We start from the raw sequence: 21,493 nt of genomic DNA, 5'->3' as shown, positions 1-21,493 counted from the left end.
GTCTATTTTGTCTAATATGAGTATTGCCACTCCCACTATCTTGTCATCTCCATTTGCATGATACATATTTTTCTTTTCCCTCACTTTCAGTCAGTGTGTGTCTTTCATTCTGAAATGAGTCTCTTGTAGGCAGCATATTGTAGGTTCTTGTTTTGTTTTATTTTTTTAAATCCAGTCTGCCACTCTGAGTCTTTTAATTGGAACATTTAGTTCACTGACATTTAAAGTAATTATTGATAGGTATATACTTACTGCCATTTTTAATTCTTATTTTCTAGTTATTTTTGTAGTTCTTTGTTCATTTCTTCTTCTTTTTGTTTTTCTTTTTATGGTTTGATGATTTTGTGCTATGCTTGAGTTCCTGTTTTTTATTTTTATTTTTTGGTTTTTGTGAATCCATTGCATGTTTTTTGTTTGTGGTTACCATGGAGTTCAAGTACATTGACGCATAACTATCTACTTACTTTAAACTGATAGTCATCCAAGTTCAAACACATTCTAAAAGATCTACATTTTTATATTCCCCTCTCCAACATTTTGATGTCCTATTTTACATCTTTATGTTTATCCTTTTACTGCTAATTGTAGTTATAATTGCTTTCATAATTTTTTTATTGTTTTTTAATCTATGTATTGGCTAATTTAAGTATTAATATTCTTTTTAAAATTCTTTTCCATTAGAGTTTATTACAGGATATTGAATGTAGTTCCCTGTGCTATACAGTAAACCCCTGTTGTTTATTTTATATATGGTAGTTGTATCTGTTAATCCCATATTCCTAATTTATCCCTCCCCCCTTCATCTTTGATAACTGTAAGTTTATTTTCTATGTCTGTGAGTCTGTCAGTTTTGTAAATAAGTTCATTTTTACTGTTTTTTAGATTCCACATATAAGTGATATCGTATAATATTTGTTTTTTTCTGACATACTTCACTTAGTAGGATAATCTCTAGGTCTGTCCTTTTTGCTGCAAATGGCATTATTTCATTCTTTTTATGGCTGAGTACAATTCCATTTTATAAATACACACAGACACACACCACATCTTCTTTATCCATTCCTCTGTTGATGGACACTTAGGATTCTTCCATTTCTTGGCTATTGTAAATATTGCTGCTGTGAATACTGGGGTGCATGTATCTTTTTAAATTAGAGTTTTGACATAATGAAATTTATAAACTTTTGCACAGCAAAGGAGAGCATAAACGAAATGAAAAGGCCACCTACAGACTGGAAGAAAATGTTCACAAATCATGCAACTGACAAGGGCTTAATTTCCAAATATACAAACAACACATACAACTCAATATCAAAAAAATAAACAACACAATCAAAAAATGGGCAGAAGATTTAAATAGACATTTCTCCAAAGAAGCCACACAGATGGCCAGCAGGTACATTATAAAAGATGCTCCACATCGCTACTTATTAGAGAAATGTAATGCAAAACTACAGCAGCATGGTATCACCATATGCCAGCCAGAATGTCCATCAACAGAAAGCCTAGACATAATAAATTCTGGAGAGGATGTGGAGAAAAGGGAAGGCTCCTACACTGTTGATTAGAATGCACGTTGGTGCAGCCATTGTGGAAAACAGTATGGAGGTTCATCAGAAAACAAAAAATAGAGTTACCATGTGATCCAGCAATCACACTCTTGAGCATGTATCCAGAAAAGACAAAAGTTTCATCCTTTTTTCATATTTGTCTTTGTTATTGTGATTTGCCCTTTCCTATAGATTTTTGTTTCTTTTCTTTTTAGGGAAGACCCTTCCATATTTCTTTAAGGGTAGGTTTAGTACTGCTGAACTCTTTTAGTTTTTGCTTTTCTGAGAAATTCTTAATCTCTCCTTCTATTCTAAATGATAATCTTGCTGGGTAGAGAGTATCCTAAGTTGCTGGGTTTTCCCTTTCAGGAATTTGAATATATCATGCCACTCCCTTCTGGCCTGCAAAGTTTCTGCAGAGAAATCAGTTGATAGCCTTTGCAGGTTCCCCTGTAATTGACTCTGTTTTTCTCTTGCTGTTTTCAGAATGCTCTCTTTATCTTTCACTTTTGCCATTTTAATTATGATATGTCTTGGTGTGGGTCTGTATGGGTTCATCTTGTTTGGGAGCCTCTGTGCTTCCTATACCTGTGTAACTGTTTCCTTCTTTACGTTTGGGAAGTTTTCAGCCATAATTTCTTCAAATACATTTTTGATCTCCTCTGTCTCTTTTCTACTTCTGGAATCCTTGTTATGTAGAGGTTGGCATGTTGCTTTAATTTTTTTTTAATTTCTCTTACTGTATGCTGTTCTGATAGGGTGATTTCCATTATTCTATCTTCCAGATGACTTACTCATTCTTCTGTGTCACTTAGTTGGCTATTCATTGCTTCTAGATTGGTTTCTATTTTGGCAATTGAATTGTCTATTTTTTTTAACATCTTTATTGGAGTATAATTGCTTTACAATGGTGTGTTAGTTTCCGCTTTATAACAAAGTGAATCAGCTATACATATATTCCCATATCGCCTCCCTCTTGCGTCTCCCTATCCCACTTCTCTAGGTGGTCACAAAGCACTGAACTGATCTCCCTGTGTGATGCGGCTGCTTCCCACTAGCTATCTATTTTACGTTGGGTAGTATATATAAGTCCATGCCACTCTCTCACTTCGTCCCAGCTTACCCTTCCCCCTCCCCATGTCCTCAAGTCCATTCTCTACATCTGCGTCTTTATTGCGGTCCTGCCCCTAGGTTCTTGGTAACCTTTTTCTTTAGATTGCATATATATATGGTATTTATTTTCCTCTTCCTGATTAACTTCACTCTGTATGACAGACCCTAGGTACATCGACCTCACTACAAATAGCTCAATTTCATTTCTTTTAATGGCTGGGTAATATTCCATTGTATATATGTGCCACATCTTCTTTATCCACTCATCTGTTAATGGACACTTAGGTTGCTTCTGTGACCTGGTTATTGTAAATAGTGCCACAATGAACATTGTGGTACATGACTTTTTTGAATTATGGTATTGTCAGGGTATATGCCCAGTAGTGGGATTGCTGGGTCATATGGTAGTTCTATTTGTCATTTTTTAAGGAACCTCCATACTGTTCTCTATAGTGGCTGTATCAATTTACATTCCCACCAACAGTGCAGGAGGGTTCCCTTTTCTCCACACCCTCTCCAGAATTTACTGTTTATAGATTTTTTGATGATGGCCATTCTGACCAGTGTGAGGTGATGCCTCATTGTAGATTTGATTTGCATTTTTCTAATGATTAATGATGTTGAGCATTGTTTCATGTGTTTGTTGGCAGTCTGTATATCTTCTTTGGAGACATGTCTATTTAGGTTTTCTGCCCATTTTTGGATTGGGTTGTTTGTTTTTTAGATATTGAGCTGCATGAGCTGCTTATGAATTTTGGAGATTAATCCTTTGCCACTTGCTTCATTTACAAATATTTACTGCCATTCTGAGGGTTCTCTTTTCGTCTTGTTTATGGTTTCCTTTGCTGTGCAAAAGCTTTTAAGTTTCCTTAGGTCTCATTTGTTTATTTTTATTTCCATTTCTCAAGGAGATGGGTCAAAAAGAATCTTGCTGTGATTTATGTCATAGAGTGTTCTGCCTATGTTTTCCTCTAAGAGTTTGATAGTGTCTGGCCTTACATTTAGGTCTTTAACCCATTTTGAGTTTATTTTTGTGAATGGTGTTAGGGAGTGTTCTAATTTCATTCTTTTACATGTAGCTGTCTAGTTTTCTCAGCACCACTTACTGAAGAGGCTGTCTTTTCTCCATTGTATATTCTTGTCTCCTTTATGAAAAATAAGGTGACCATAGGCACGTGGGTTTATCTTTGGGCTTTCTATCCTATTCCATTGATCTATATTTCTGTTTTTGTTCCAGTAGCATATTGTCTTGTTTACTGTAGCTTTGTAGTCTAGTCTGAAGTCTGGGAGCCTAATTCCTCCAGCTCCGTTTTTCTTTCTCAAGATTGCTTTGGCTATTTGGGGTCTTTGGTGTTTCCATCCAAACTGTGAAATTTTTTGTTCTAGTTCTGTGAAAAATGCCATTGGTAGTTTCATGGGGATTGCATTGAATCTGTAGATTGCTTTGGGTAGTGGAGTCATTTGCACAATGTTGATTCTTTCAATCCAAGAACATGGATCTGTTTGTATCATCTTTAATTTCTTTCATCAGTGTAGTATAGTTTTCTGCATACAAGTCTTTTGTCTCCTTAGGTAGGTTTATTCCTAGATATTTTATTCTTTATTATGCAGTGGTAAATGTGAGTGTTTCCTTAATTTATCTTTCAAATAGTGTATAGGAATGCAAGAGATTTCTGTGCATTAATTTTGTATCCTGCTACTTTACCAAATTCATTGATTAGCTCTCGTAGTTTTCTGGTAGCATCTTCAGGATTCTCTGTGTATAGCATCATGTCACCTGCAAACAGTGACAGCTTTACTTCTTCTTTTCCAATTTGGATTCCTTTTATTTCTTTCTCTTTTATGATTGCTGTGGCTAAAACTTCCAAAACTATGTGAATAACAGTGGTGATAGTGGGCAACCTTGTCTTGTTCCTGATCTTAGTGGAAATGGTTTCAGTTTTTCACCATTGAGAACGATGTTGGCTGTGGGTTTGTCATATATGGCCTTTATTATGTTGAGGTAAGTTCCCTTTCTGCCTACTTTCTGGAGGGTTTTTATCATAAATGGTCTTGGATTTTGTCGAAAGCTTTTTCTGCATCTATTGAGATAATTGTGTGTTTTTTATTTATAGATTGATTTGTGTATATTGAAGAATGCTTGCATCCCTGGGATAAACCCCACTTAATCATGGTATATGATCCTTTTAATGTGCTGTTGGATTCTGTTTGCTAGTGTTTTTGCATCTATTTTCGTGAGTGATATTGGCCTGTAGTTTTCTTTCTTTGTGATGTCTTTGTCTGGTTTTGGTATCAGGGTGATGGTGGTCTCGCAGAAAGAGTTTGGGAGTATTCTTCCCTCTGCTATATTTTGGAAGAGTGTGAGAAGGATAAGTGTTAGCTCTTCTCTAAATGTTTGATAGAATTCACCTGTGAAGCCATTGGGTCCTGGGCTTTTCTCTGTTGGAAGATTTTTTCATCACAGTCTCAATTTCAGTGCTTGTGATTGGTCTGTTCGTATTTTCTATTTCTTCCTGGTTCAGTCTTGGAAGGTTGTGCTTTTCTAAGAATTTGTCCATTTCTTCCAGGTTTTCCATTTTATTGGCATATAGTTGCCTGTAGTAATCTCTCATGATCCTTTGTATTTCTGCAGTGTAAGTTGTTACTTCTCCTTTTTCATTTCTGATTCTATTGATTTCAGTCTTCTCCCTTTCTTTCTTGATGAGTCTGGTGAATGGTTTATCAATTTCGTTTATCTTCTCAAAGAACCAGCTTTTAGTTTTATTGATCTTTGCTCTTGTTACCTTCATTTCTTTTTCATTTATTTTTGATCTGATCTTTATGATTTCTTTCCTTCTGCTAACTTTGAGGTGTTTTTGTTCTTCTTTCTCTAATTGCTTTAGGTATAAGTTAGGATGTTTATTTGAGATGTTTCTGTTTTCTTGAGGTAGGATTGTATTGCTATAAACTGCCCTCTTAGAGCTGCTTTTGCTGCATCCCATAGGTTTTGGGTCGTCGTGTTTTCATTGTCATTTGTTTCTAGATATTTTTTGATTTCCTCTCTGATTTCTTCAGTGATCTCTTGGGTATTAAATAGTATATTGTTTAGCCTCCATGTGTTTGTATTTTTTACAAATTGTTTTCCTGTAATTGATATCTAGTATCATAGCATTGTGGTTGGAAAAGATACTTGATATGATTTCAATTTTCTTAAATTTACCAAGACTTGATTTGTGACCCAAGATATGATCTGTCTCCGAGAATGTTCCGTGAGCACTTGAGAAGAAAGTGTATTCTGTTGTTTTGGGATGGAATGTCCTGTAAGTATCAATTAAGTCCATCTTGTTTAATGTTTCATTTAATGCTTGTGTTTCCTTATTTTTATTTTGGATGATCTGTCCATTGGTGAAAGTTGGATGTTAAATTCCCCTACTATGATTGTGTTACTGTCAGTTTCCCCTTTTATGGCTGTTAGCATTTGCCTTATGTATTGAGGTGCTCCTATGTTGGGTGCATAAATATTTACAATTGTTATATCTTCTTCTTGGATTGATCCCTTGATCATTATGTAATGTCCTTCTTTGTCTCTTGTAATAGTCTTTATTTTAAATTCTATTTTGTCTGATACGAGAATTACTACTCCAGCTTTCTTTTGATTTCCATTTGCATGGAATATCTTATTCTATCCCTTCACTTTCAGTCTGTATGTGTCCCTAGGTCTGAAGTTGGTCTCTTGTAGACAGCATATATATGGGTTCTTTTTTTGTGTCCATTCAGCCAGTCTGTGTCTTTTGGTTGGAGCATTTAATCCATTTACATTTAAGGCAGTTATCGATATGTATGTTCCTACTACCATTCTCTTAATTCTTTTGGGTTTGTTATTGTAGGTCTTTTCCTTCTCTTGTGTTTCCTGCCTGGAGAAGTTCCTTTAGCATTTGTTGTAAAGCTGGTTTGGTGCTGCTGAATTCTCTTAGCTTTTGCTTGTCTGTAAAGTTTTAAATTTCTCCATAGAATCTGAATGAGATCCTTGCTGGGTATAGTAATCTTGGTTGTAGGTTTTTCCCTTTCATCACTTTAAATATGTCCTGCCACTCCCTTGTGGCTTGCAGAGTTCCTGCTGAACGATCAGCTGTTAACTTTATGGGGATTCCTTTCTATGTTGTTTTCTTTTCCCATGCTGCTTCTAATATTTTTTCTTTGTACTTAATTTTTGATAGAATGATTAATATGTGTCTTGGTATGTTTCTCCTTGGTTTTATCCTGTAATGGAGTCTCTGTGCTTCCTGGACTTGATTAACTATTTCCTTTCCCATATTAGGGAAGTTTTCAACTATAATCTCTTCAAATATTTTCTCAGTCTCTTTCTTTTTTTCTTCTTCTTCTGGGACCCCTATAATTCAAATGTTGTTGCATTTAATATTGTTGCAGAGGTCTCTGAGACTGTCCTCAATTCTTTTCATTCTTTTCTCTTTATTCTGCTCTGCAGTGGTTATTTCCACTATTTTATCTTCCAGGTCACTTATCCGTTCTTTTGCCTCATTTATTCTGCTATTGATTCCTTCTGTAGAATTTTTAATTTCACTTATTGTGTTGATCATCATTGTTTGTTTGCTCTTTATTTCTTCTCGGTCCTTGTTAAACGTTTTTTGTATTTTCTCCATTCTATTTCCAAGAATTTGGATGATATTTACTATCATTACTCTGAATTCTTTTTCAGGTAGACTGCCTATTTCATCTTCATTTGTTTGGTCTAGTGGGTTTTTACCTTGCTCCTTCATCTGCTGTGTGTTTCTTTGTCTCCTCATTTTGCTTAACTCACTGTGTTTGGGGTCTCCTTTTTGCAGGCTGCAGGTTCAGTTCCCATTGTTTGTGGTGTCTGCCCCCAGTGGCTAAGGTTGGTTCAGTGGGTTGTGTAGGCTTCCTGGTGGAGGGGACTAGTGCCTGTGTTCTGGTGGATGAGGCTGGATCTTGTCTTTCCGGTGGTATGTTTTGGGGTGTCTGTGACCTTACCATGATTTTAGGAAGCCTGTCTGCTGATGGGTGAGGTTGTGTTCCTGTCTTGCTAGTTTTTTGGCATAGGGTGTTTAGCACTGTAGCTTGCTGGTTGTTGAGTGGAGCTGGGTCTTAGCGCTGAGATGGAGATCTCTGGGATAGCTTTTGCTGTTTGATATTACATGGAGCTGGGAGGTTTCTGGTGGACCAATGTCCTGGACTCGGCTGTTCCACATCAGAGGCAGAGGCCTGACACCCGGCCGGAGCACCAAGACCCTGTCAGCCACACAGCTCAGAAGAAAAGGGAGAAGGAAAGAAAGAAAGAAGAAAAGAAGGAAAGGGAGGAAGAAAGGAAAAAAGAACGAGTTATTAAAATAATAATTATTAGAAATAAAAAATTAAAATGTAATAAAAAGGACAAAAGAAAAAGAATGAAAGAAAGAAGAGAGCAACCAAACCAAAAAACAAATGCACCAATGATAACAAGTGCTAAAAAGCTTGCTAAAAAAAATAAATGGGCAGAGAGAACCCTAGGACAAATGTTAAAAGCAAAGCTCTAAAGACAAAATCACACAAAGAAGCATACCCATACACACTCACAAAAAGAGAAAAAGCAAAATAATATATATTGTTGCTCCCAAATTCTACTTCCTCAGTTTGGGACGTTTCGTTGTCTATTCAGATATTCCACAGATGCAGGGTACATCAAGATGTTTGTGGAGATTTAATCTGCTGCTCCTGAGGCTGCTGGGAGAAATTTCCATTTCTCTTCTTTGTTCGCATGGCTCCTGGGGTTCAGCTTTGGATTTGGCCCCGCCTCTGCATGTAGGTCGCCTGAGGGCGTCTGTTCTTTGCTCATACAGGACAGGGTTAAAGGAGCAGCTGATTTGGGGCCTCTGGCTCACTCAGGCTGGGGGGAGGGCGGGGTACAGAATGCGGGGCGAGCCTGCGGCGGCAGAAGCTGGCATGACGTTGCACCTGCCTGAGGTTCGCCGTGTGTTCTCCTGGGGAAGTTGTCCCTGGTTCATGGGACCCTCGCAGTGGCGGGCTGCACAGGTGTGGATAGTGACCTGTGCTTGCACACAGGCTTCTTGGTGGCTGCAGCAGCAGCCTTAGTGTCACATGCTCGTCTCTGGGGTCCACGCTGATAGCTATGGCTCATGCCTGTCTCTGGAGCTCGTTTAGGTGATGCTCTGAATCCCTTCTCCTCACACACCCTGAAACAATGGTCTCTTGCCTCTTAGGCAGGTACACACTTTTTCCTGGACTGCCTCCTGGCTACCTTTGGCACACTAGCCCCCTTCAGGCTGTCTTCACGCAGCCAACCCCAGTCCTCTCCCTGGGATCTGACCTCCAAAGCCCAAGCCTCAGCTCCCAGCCCCGCCCGCCCCGGCAGGTGAGCAGACAAGCCTCTTGGGCTGGTGAGTGCTGGTCGGCACCGATCCTCTGTGCGGGAATCTCTCCGCTTTGCCCTCTGCACCCCTGTTGCTGCACCCTCCTCCGTGGTTCCAAAGCTCCCCCCTCCGCCACCTGCAGTCTCTGCTCGCGAAGGGGCTTCCTAGTGTGTGGAAACCTTTCCTCCTTCACAGCTCCCTCCCACTGATGCAGGTCCCGTCCCTATTCTTTTGTCTCTGTATTTTCTTTTTTCTTTTGCCCTACCAAGGTACGTGGGTCATTTCTTGCATTTTGGGAGGTCTGAGGTCTTCTGCCAGCCTTCAATAGGTTTTCTGTAGGAGTTGTTCCACATGTAGTTGTATTTCTGATGTATTTGTGGGGAGAAAGGTGATCTCCACGTCTTACACCATCTTCAAGGTTTCCCTCTGAATTGTCTATTTTTGATTGGTTCATCTTTATAATTTCTAGTTCCTTGTTACAGTGATCTGTGTTTCTATCAACAGTCTTCCTTAATTCAGTTAGTATTTTTACTACCACCTTTCTGAACTCATAGTCTAGTAGCCTGGTAAGCTATGCTTCATTATTCGTTATTTTAGGGGATCTCTCTTGTTCTTTTAATTGAGAGCAGTTCCTCTGCCTTCTCATTTAATTTAACTTTCTCTGTCTCTATGAATTTAGAGAAACAGTTATCTACTCTGGCCTTGAAGAGATGTTTTTATGTGGGAGCATTTGTGTATAGACTGTGTGTCCAGTGTTTTTGGTGAGAGGACTGGTTTCCTTATGGACATCAGCCATGTCTTTCCTCAGAGTGTGCTGGCTATTAGCCCCTTGATAAGGGGGTGTGGTCAGTGTCTTAGTATCTAGAACCTGTGTACAGTGTGAGGCAGGGCCTCCTCTCTGCTCTGTGGCTATCGCTGCCCTGTCAGGGATGGGGTCTGCTCCCCACTTATTGGAGTAAAAATCTTATGTTCAGGTTTGATCAGGCTCCATTGCCCTTGAGTGCATGCCCTGCCCCAAAGGAGGTGATTGCTGAAGTAAGTGAGGACAGAATAGCCACAGAGAACCCATGCCACCTGTGTAGGCACCTGCAGTTCAGCTCAGAAGCAGCCCAAGGTCATGTCCCTTTCTCTGTTATATCCCTCCCAGATTTAGTGCAGGGCTGTGGTGTGGAGTAGGCTGGGGCTGGGGGTCGGGGCATTGTGGCTGCAGGAATTGAAATGGCTGTGCTGCCACCTACGATCTGGGCTGCCTCTGTGGCAGACCTGTCCCAGGACCTGTCTGCCCCACATCTAGTGCTAAGCTGCGGTGCGGAGTGGGTGGACCTGGAGTGCTCTTGCTGTGAGACTGCTGTGTACTCTGCATGCAGTGACAGTGGCCACTGCTGCCCCACGTGGATCACACCCCAGGCCTCCTGTGCGTGCCGTGACAGTGGCCACCAGCGCCCCACCCTGAGCACACACCAGATACCCTGGTCTGTCTCTGCATAGCTAGACTGGGCCTTTGCCCAGATATTGTGCCAGCCTGTGGGGTGGAGGGAGCGGGACCAAGGTGTTCTCCCCTTCAGATTGGGGAGTACGGGGAGGCAGCAGCCACCAGTGCAAGGGTCCCCCTGCCCTCACGGTTGGCAAGCCAGCCTGTGCATACTCACGTATAGAGGCTGGGCTTCTCCAGCCTTTCTGTCTGTCCCAGTGGATTTCCCAGTAGGCAAGGAGGCTTGTCTCCTCCATGCAAGACCCCAGGACTAGGATGTCCAGATTGTGGCTCTACATATTTGCTCCCCAGAGTGAGGGTCTGCCCATGCAGACCTTCTTTTCCTTTCAGTCTCCTTCCAGGGGCACAGGTCCCAACAGGATGCCTTTTTTTCCCTGTCCTACGCGGTTATGTGGAGATCTTTCCTGCAGCTTTGGTTGTATAGGAGATCTTCTGCCAGCTTCCGCTTGATTTTCTGTGAGAATTGTTCCACAAATAGATGTATTTTTGATGTGTTTCTGGGAGGAGGTGAGCCACTACATCCTCCTATTCGCAATCTTGAGCCCTCTCCCTGGAATCATAAAATATTAACCTTTCCATGCACCTTGGCTATTGAAGCTTGGAGATATGATTTGTTTTAGAAATATAAAGAAATGTGACGTTTTATATACGTAAAAATGGCATAGGAAAATTCCTACCTGTTTCAGACTCCTAAGGTGGATGGCTTGCCTGATCATCTATAACTATCTGGTGTTTTATGCTCTGATGCCCACAGGCAAGGCCTTTCCATTCCTGCACAACTGTAAATACTATTGTCCAATAGTTTTTTTTTTTTTTTTAATTGACTTCACTTGTTTGAATTAACCCCTGTGTATTAAAATAGTCAAAAGGAAAATGTTGATTTTTCTTTCCTTTTCGCTATTTTCATTTCTGTTTCAATTTATGAACTAAATTTTAGGTCAGATATTAGAAAGGCAAACCAATTCTCTTCACTGTTAAGTAGTAAAACAGTTATTATACATTAGTAACAACTTCCATCCAGAGCATCTCTCCACCTGACAAAGTGTTTAAAGAGGAAACACTTAGTGAAACCTTTAAGAACAAAATGCATTTCAACTAAGGCAACGTGGTGTGCAGCACATCAAAATATGGAGATTAAAGCACACATCAACTTTTCTGTATCACAGAACTGTCCGACTTGTCATTTTAAGAAACTAGCCTATCAAGCATATGCTTTGATCGTTTGTAATGGATTCTTTCTGACTGGTTGTCAATGTGAAAATTAAAATACCTAGTTGAGAAAGCACAACAGCAACTTTGGTAAAGAAAGACTAATCATGTGTTCCAAATAATAAAGGCATCTTCACTGGTACAAATCAATCCAACATCATTAGGAATTTCTATTTTCTTTGGAAATCACATGCCACATCTAACATTTAAATTAAGATAAACTAACTGTGTTTAACGTGTATGATGAGCCTTCAACCATAGATCTGGACATTGACTACAGTATATCAATGTAGTACATTTTGTAAGGATATGGAATGATTAGTGAAAGATCCATTCATGAAGAGCTAAGTTATTCACATATTTAATTTTTTACTGTTGAAACATGACTACAGCTTTTATCTTCTAACAAGTTAAAGATATGAAGGAAATAAGATCAACAAACACAGCTGGGCATTTGTTAAATATAGTCCTTCATTGATGGTAAACCTTAAACAGTTACAAAAAAGATTTGACTTTCTCCAATCTAGTTAAAGCATAGAGTTTTAAATCTTAAATAACAACTTCATGAAGAAAGGAAAAATCAAAAGCATAACCATAAATATTTAACTTGTGATCATTAAAATGTGAAACATACGTTAACTAGGTAATATAATCATCTACGTCAAGATGTTTGGCTTTTTACTTCTGTTATTTATTCAAGAAACAGTATGATCATATGATATGCTTATTTCTAAAAAATCGATGCGACACAATTGTCATCCATATTACCTATCACAACTTTTTTTATTTCACAATTTTGGTCTAGCCCAAATGATTAATATCACAATCCTAGCTTAGCACACATGATTATTAATGATATAAACAAATAGAAATTCCTGATACAAGAATGTGAACATAAAGCCTGGAAGTGGTCATTATAGAGAAATAAGGTGGCTTTCTGTTTAAACAAGATGAAAGACAGGATCAAATCATTGTGGAGCATAACCATCTCCACCATTTTCTTTGCCATTGACTAGATGGAACGTTTTATATTTTCACCACGTGCTTTACTCTGTGTCTTCTCTGTAATCAATAATGGTATTTCTTTGAATTTATTTGTATGTGGTATTAAACCAAAAACAGCAAATATAACACCTAATGAACTGTTTTCCCAGATTGGGAAAGGTCAAAAAAGAATTTTTTTTAACGTAGAGTAGCATTTTCCAAAATGCGTTACTAGTTCTGGAGATAAGTGTTCTGTGTTAAAAAGGGTGCCGTGAGGAACACTGTAAACACTGTAAAATGATTTGACCCTTGAACAACGTGGGTTTGAACTGTGAGAGCCCATTTATTTGTGAATTTTTTGTTAATAAATATATTGGGACTTTTTTTGATATTTGTGACGTTTTGAAAAAAGTTGCAGATGTACCATGTAGGCATAGAAATATCAAAAAAATTAAGAAAAAGGTGTCATGAATGCATAAAATAGATGTAGATACTAGTTTGTCCTTACACAGGCATAAGGTGAGTGATATCTAATATAAAACTTAATTTCTTATTGTTTTATAGTGTCACTTTCAAAGAATTACAGTATGCTTCTCTCTTGGAATTGGAGAAACTGCGTATCAGCCCATCATCACAGGTAAGTGGTTTTTAAAAGTTTAACAATATTACCAAGGCTGTATTATGAGTATGACTGTAGTACCGTATGCCCTAACAGTTGTGTAACAATTCGTTCATTAGTGACTAGGCTAGCCTACCGTGAGACAATCCTGTTGATTACACTGGGCTACCATAAAGCAATCGTATGGTTGCTTGTTCATTATCATTGCATGAATCGTTATACCTGTAAATAAATATGAATTTCTTTTTCACATTATCTTTTCAGTTTTGATAACTAGTGTTAGTACTATATATAACATCTACAGTATTTTGTATCATATGAGACAATACTGATGTAGGTACTGACAGACGGTTCATCTTGGAAACTGATGATGTAAAGTTACGGTATCGATAACTACAGTAGAGTTCTATAAATGTATATATTCTCTTTCTTATGATGTTCTTAACAACACTTTCTTTTCTCTAGCTTACCTTATTGTACGATTATAGCATGTAATACATATAACATACAAAATATGTGTTAATCAACCAGTTTATGCTGTCAGTAAGGCTTCTGGTCAACAGAAGGCTATTAGTAGTTAAATTTTTGGGAAGTCAAAAATAGTTATACGTGGATTTTCCAGTGTGTGGAGGGTTGGCATCTCCGACACCTATGTTGTTCAAGGGTCAACTGTATATCCAATTCCAAAAACAGACCCAAGACCCAAATAGAGAGCAAGTACAACAAATAAAATTAAATAAACTGGATGGAATTAACTCTTCTTTTTTTTTTTGTAGCTGAGGGGGCTCTACTCAATGCTGCCTTAAATCTTTTAGTGATCTTAGAACAGTCTTATTGCCACACACTTGATTTGATCTATGCCCCAGGCAGTATTTCACTCTGAGAATCTTTTCAGGATGGAAGGAGTAAAAATTAGAAATAGTTTAATTTTCCAACTCAGAAATTCCTAGTCACTTTATAGTCCTTTCAAATTTTTCTTGAAATTTTAACACTTTTTTCTTTAACTGAGCCCTGCCACTGCTTTAAAAGAAGCCAGTTGCCACTTTGAACATTCTTCCTGAAAATCACCTCACCAAGGTCCCAGAGTATATAAAGTATACTTCCTTTCTTCCACATTTCTTCAGGCACCTGCTTTACAGCTGTTTCACTACTGTATAACATGGGGTACCATTATCCCAACTTTCAATAAAAATTTTCTCAACATTTTTTTCAGTCTTTGCTAGTACCTTTCTTGACATTTGTGTAGCCTTCACTAACAATTTCCTTACTGTTATTTCTGCCTCTGCTCACAGTTTGCGCTCTGACTACACAGAGTTACCATTGGGTCTCTCGAGTACTATGGTATTCTGAGCAAAATTCCAGCTTTCCATCTTGCCTGGCCATCTGAAAGCTGGTACAGTTGCTTGTGCTTTCTTAACTTTCTCATATAGCCTGAGACAGAATCCTGTCTTTTTTTTTTAATTGATCACATAATTTATTTTCTCAAACCAGGATGTCTTTGAAGGTGAAATTAGACACTATTAATAATTATTCTCAGGTCACAGGCAAAGAGTGAGACTCTTCTGGGCAGAACAAGAGGTATGCTTGCCACACTTTTGGTTAACCTGAGTATCTCTCTCCTATGCAAACATTATAAATAGCTGGAAAAAAAACATTATAAATACACTGGTACATTTTTCTCCTTGAGGAAGAAAAGATTCTTAATGCCCTTATGCACATACTTTAGAATTAGTTTAATTTTGAAAAATAATCCTGCTCTGATTCTTTAATATCTGGTTGATGATCTGGTTAGGGTTTCCCAAACATTTCAAGAAACCTTGTATAATATTGGGCCCCAACACTTTTTCAAGAGTTTTGGTTGTAAGTATTTAGACAAATCAAGTTTTCACTGTTTTTATGCATTATGTTTAATTATGAGGAAATTCAGACATGATAATAAAGTATTTATGAAGAAATTAGGCTCAGTGGATGTTAGTAATAAGATAATGAATCATTTACTATATTAATAAATATACTCAAGAAAATTAATTTTACCAATTTATCAACCTGGCTGACTTCCTACAAGAAATCTGAAAATACAGGGCAGAAATTATACCATGCTGAAATAACGGCATAATTCAATCCAAACTTCTTTTCTATTGGTGTTCAGATACCCCAACAGAATATGGGAATTTCCTCTGTTTAGGGCAGAATAAGCCAACAGAGAGTAGATTCTCTTTTCCCAGTGCCTCAGTGTACATGCTTGGTCCTGAAAGGCATGTTTGTTTTTCAGAAACTCTAGAAGCTAAGATGGTTATCTATGGACTTCAAACTTAGTGGAAGTACTCCTAAAGTTGCTAAATGCGTGATTTATATGGGATTAGTCGATATTTCAGTGTTTTATCCTATGCCATTTGATTATAGTAGGATCTGTATCTGGCTGTGATGCTAGGAAATCTGTTGTATGATGTACAAGATATCAGTATTTCCTGGTTTGGGTAAATAAATGTACCAGTTGCTCTACTTGCTACAGGAAGCAACGTTGTATAATGAAGCAAAATATTCTTTTAAGAGACTAATTCCTCTACGAGGATGTGACCTGGACACTGGAAAAAAATGAGTATGGGAGAATTTGACTTTAGGTACAAGTTGCGTTATCTAAGATACAGAGTTACTCTTTCAGTGTGGTTGAGAATTAAGTACTTGGTGGTCAAACATAGTCTGTCTGTAAAAGCTTAATTTACATCAGGAACCCTTTGAGTTTCATCATTTGATATTTCTTTGAGGTTCTTAGCCACATAGTATGTGTGGTCAACATGCAGCCACTGGGAAATGGCATTAGAAGAATAGTGGCATCAGTGTGTATATCATTTAATTGCTTGTGGAACATTTACTCCAGTGACCAGGTTGTATATAAAATATTAAGTGTGAGTTAAATCAAGGGCCACAGGAAACTTCAGAGAGGTGAAATGATGGCAACCATTTTTTTTTAACATCTTTATTAGAGTATAATTGCTTTACAATGGTGTGTTAGTTTCTGCTTCATAACAAAGTGAATCAGTTGTACATATACATATGGTCCCATATCTCTTCCCTCTTGCGTCTCCATCCCTCCCACCCTCCCTATCTCACCCCTCCAGGTGGTCACATAGCACCCAGCTGATCTCCCTGGATGGCAACCATTTTTAAAAGCAGTTTTCTCCTCTAAAATGATGATGTTAGACTAAATGATCTCCATGTTGGCTTCTGTGTCTACATTTCTACATCATTTTTGCATAGGTTAGCATGCTTTCTGAAAATATAGAATTAAAATCAAACTATTTCATATATTCTTTATTTATGCCAAGTGTAGATTGGTATTTTTTATGCTTTCCCCCCTAGAAATAAACATTAAAAGCAGTGTGTGCATGTGAATACACTTCGATGTTAAGAAAGGCAGTACTTTGCCATATTATTCTTTTCCTCTAGAACCCCTTTTTCTTTTCTCCAGTTAACAGTGCAGAGTTGATGTGGGAAAGGTCTGGCTCTAGGGTATATCTGTTGCGTAATTTGGATGAAGTGGACATGATAGACAGATGGGTGGATGTGTACCCAGCTTATTTACCTCCGGGGGTACCCAGCTGGGGGGCAGCTTGGGAGCCCTTTCCCTGGAGGCGTTTCACTTTCTTGGTTTATTCAGGAGTCAGTCTTGGCTTCAATGAATTCCCTGCTGAGGTGGAGCTCTGTCCCTTGGGTTTACTCTGTACGAGTTACAGTATTGCAGGTTCTGCGCTTTGCTGTGAATGAGATTGCAGGGACAGTCTCCTCTGAAGTCTTGGGAGGGTTTGTTAGGGGTTTCAACTGAAACTCAGTTGTTCACGTACCAATCAGAGGGCTTTTTGCTCTATGATGAACATTAAGATGGTTCTTTTTGAGACAGATTATTGTATATAAACCATGGAAATTACCGTGGGTTCGAAAGCTCAGAATCAAAGGGAAATCAGAGCAAGCTCCGTAATCCTCACTAAGATTCCCTAAATCCAGTTGCGTATATCCGCCCCCAACACACACACACACACACACACACACACACACACACACACACACTTTATATGCATCCTTATGCCTGGAATAATCCCGAAAGCTAAGAGAGGTTCCCAGAGCCGGCCCGTCCCCATCACACAGCAGTGAGTTGTAGAGCTGTGTGTCAAGTCCAGGGCTCGCTGTCTGAAAAAAAAAAAAACAACACAGATTTTCCCATAACAACACACTCACTCTCAGGACATCATGAAAAGGGAATTGTGAAGTCGTCTAAGAAATTGTTTTACCTGAATCCTCCCTTCACTTTGAAGTAATGAAAAATGAAAGCTTTGCCCAGAGTCTCAACAGAGCAAAATCTAGACCTAGAAATCGAAACCTCAGTTTAGTATCCTTTTACTTAGCCTGAGATTAATGCAAAATTTTGGAATAAATTGAATTTTTTTTTGCACAGTAATTATTTTCTAAGCTGTTGTGTCCTCCACAGTTTTCTTAACACATAGCAGTTCTATTCCAAGATTAATAGGAAATACAACAAAATGCAATTAAAATTATTATCACTCTGTGTGGGTACTAATTGAAAACCCACCCTGTGTTATGCATGCACCATTGATGATTTAATCCTTGGGAAAATGTGGGGAACATTTACATTGTAGAATATCAGGCCTAGAAAGGGTCTCAGAGAAGCCTGATGTAAAAAGCCTCCTTCTGTAGATGAGGAAGAGAGACCCAGGGAAGTTAATCCCATGGCGCACGTCACCTGGTGAGTTGTATTTAGTTTGCCCTTTGATCTTCCCAGTCACTCCAGTGCCCATATCACCACATCACCTTTCTTACCTTTAACTAAATTGACTTGTTTTTATCTCTGCGCAGCTAACTGTACACACACACACACACACACACACACACACACACACACACACACACACACAGAGTCTTAGAGGAAAAAAACTGATACAGAATAAAAGAAGATAAACCATAGGGAAATACAGACTTGCAGACATGGTTGATGTATGTGCTGACTATAAATCTCAATACAATATGATTTCTTGTTTCCCTTAGTGGAGAATTTCCCAGAAATAGGCTCATATTAGAGATGTTTGTTGAACTTGCTTCTGGCTTTTTGACTTCTCTTTTCAGTATCCAAGAAACAGCTACCAGGATTAATAACTGGATCTCGTGTTTTTTTTTATTTCCACCAGCTGTGGTTAAGGCATTTTCTTTCACATTCTTTTAAAATTCTCTGGTGTTATCAAGCAATCTTAAAACATTATTCGAAGAAGGATACCTAACCTAAACCTTTCACCAAACTCTCATAGTTACTCTTTGTTTTTCGAACATTGTCTGTCTTTGCATCTGCGGACGTCACACACGTCTTATAACGTCCTGTCTTTGGGAAGACGTGTCATCTTTTTTTTGGTATAATCTTGGCTTCTTTCTTTATCTAAATGGAAAGGATTCATAACTTCTCTGTCTTACCTAGAGGAGAAGATCTTCATAAACTGTATTAATAAGTGATATTTAATTATTGTCATGAATAATGAGCTACATACTCCATTCATTTATTATTGTCTTCTCTACATCAACACATTTATTTCCCTTATAGGTGGGCGTAGCAAAAAGGAAAAATAACCCCCCAAATTCCTAGTTTAATCTCTTTTTTATTTAAAAAAAATCCACACCTCTGAACATGGGCACTCAGCATGTTTTCAGGTTCAATCAAACCCTCATCCCAAAAGCCTTCCAACCCCTTGTCTGACCTGGATGCTGCAAACTCTGACCCTCGCCTCCAGATTTCTCTTGCTCCTGCCTGTCATTTTCTCCAGACTCTTATTATCTGCAATATGAAATGCTGTGTGCTGATAGATATTGGCAGAACCTGGTTAAAATTCATTTCACATAGCTTGCTCTTACTTCAAGGGAACAAAGGTTTTTTTTTTTTTTTTCTCTTTTTTTAATCCTAAGAACAGAAAACCAAGTTATCTTTGTGATGTTAAGCATGAAACTGGGTCTTTGTTAGAAAAGCAACATCTGATGTTTCCTCTCTTTTCAACTCAGACAACTGGGCACTTCTGTATTACACAGCCCCAGTACCCCTGCTTTGGGATTTTGTCATGTCAGGAGCTGCTGACAGCTGACAAACTTCTGTGTGAAGGGCGATGCTTACCCTCACAAAATTCCTGAGCCTGCAATCAGGAAAGAGAAGGCCTCTGTCTCAAGCCGGGGGAAGATATTTGACTAGATTCTCTGCCTTTTCAGGCAGCAAGAATCTATTTCTGGGTAAGATGGTTCTCTCCATCCACAAGCAGAGCATCCTCTGGTACTCACCCCACACCCTTCCCAGCCCTCTGCTCATCTGCAGCCGCATACGCGCTTCAAATCATTAACCACCAACGCTGCCAAAGTCCTAACAAATTTCCAGTCAATTCTGTATCCCAGGAGTTCAGCGTATAATAATTGAAAATGTGATATTTGATTAAAACATAAAACCACAGCTAATGTAACAGCCAAAGCATTTTAAGCAATCAGAGTCTTTTGTACTGATTGATTGACATGCATGGGTTTAGAGTAAGCAACCAGAATGAAGACAATGCAATCAATCATTGTTTAGGGTAGGATGCTTGGCACAGAGTTTTGCTTCCTGCCTTTTGTCTGTGCTCTTCATTAATGTGGGTCAGTGGCTGCGACACTTCTAAAGTCTAGCACATAAAGTGTTGACTTGCTTATCACCATCTGTCATTTAAAGGGAACTTATATGAACTCTGCTGTTGTCAACCTCATAAAAGACTTAATGGTTTTTTTTTTTTTTGCATTTTACTCTATTTGCTCTATTGTTTGCTGTTTCTCTTCCATATACATCTAGATCGACAAAGACTTAATTTTTATATGTAGACTCCAGACAGACCATGGAGGGAAACATTCCTGTGGCATTTTTGATTGAATCATTTTTTTTCCCCTCTTGCAAGGAAAAGATTCTGTTCTGCCTAGGTATGCTGCCACGTTGAACATAATGTCCGACCCACCCTTCAGTAGAGGCAGGACTGGACATTCTTAAAGACAGCACAATTCAGTGTTGATCACTTTCTTTACATTTGATTCTATGCAGTGCTGCCTGTGAAATCCTTGAAGTCAAATAAACAAACAAAATAAATAACAAGATGCACTTATGGTGCTTACAGAATTAGAGGGTTTTGAGAGATGGCATGGTATCCTGCTAGAAGCCATAAAAATACCCCAGCTGTTTCATAGTGTGCAGGAAATATATTGGTTTTACATTTTATAATATCAAACCCTGTTGTCAACAGGCAACTTATGTTACTTTATATTCCGCTCATCACAACCCACCATAATTCCTCATGGCAGAGCAAAGTACAATATATTCCTCTGTGCTGACACTACTTACTGTTTTTTGTCTCCTATAAATGATTTGTGGCCCTGCTTTGAATTTTGGTAAGAAAGTGCATTTCCAGAACCTTTTATAAGAAACAGCACATTCTCCAGCCCAGGAGATTCAGTCTCTTAGGAAACAGGAAAAGGCCATTTGGCTCTTTCTCACAAGCCATTTATGTTTTCTCCCATTTCTCTCTGCCAATGTCCTTCAGGCCTCTCTTTTCAGAGAAATTCATCAAGCAGCAGTTGAAACTATTAAGCCCTGCTTTAGTGCCCATCAGGCTGCATCTTCCTCAGGTAATCATTGTAAGCCCTCTATAGCATCCTCTTAAGGTCCAGGTCAGACTGCCTCTTCCATTTCCATTTTATTGTTGATTCAAAGACTATCAAGTGATAATTGTGAAGGGCAGGAGAGGAGTTGACACCATTGTCCGGGAACCTTAAATAGATGAGGAGTTCTGCCCAGCTTTTATACTTCATCGGTTTCGAACATCTTACCCAGACACTAGCTATCCAAGTCATAAAAGAGACCACATTTTTTTAAAAAGAGACTTGTGTATCCCACACTGAGATATTATATCTTCATGGAACTTGCCTTTGGAGTCCTCAAGTCATAAGCTGTTTTGACAGGGCTGTCTTCCCTGCTCCTCTGGGTTTGTGTTGAAGGGGAGAATTGAGGATGTTGCTGTGAATTGTGGCTCCCACAGCGGGAGGTAGGGGCTCTGTTTCAGGGGCTGCTCTGATGGTCTCCAGGGATCTCACTGTGAAGAGGACA

The 21,493-nt window shown here is 38.7% G+C and overlaps 1 long non-coding RNA gene across 1 annotated transcript in view; it reads left to right on the top strand.

Moving 5' to 3' along the window:
• LOC307184213 overlaps positions 1 to 21,493 on the top strand; it is a 319,259-nt gene that overhangs the window by 176,969 nt on the left and 120,797 nt on the right. Inside the window, exon 2 of the long non-coding RNA XR_013827684.1 lies at positions 13,278 to 13,350. This is a non-coding gene — a long non-coding RNA (uncharacterized lncRNA). The remainder of the gene's footprint in view (positions 1 to 13,277; positions 13,351 to 21,493) is intronic.

The sequence above is a fragment of the Stenella coeruleoalba genome (assembly GCF_951394435.1).
Source record: "Stenella coeruleoalba genome assembly, chromosome: 3".
NCBI classification, from domain to species: Eukaryota; Metazoa; Chordata; class Mammalia; order Artiodactyla; family Delphinidae; genus Stenella; species Stenella coeruleoalba.
This window is presented reverse-complemented; position numbering and strand designations above follow the sequence as displayed.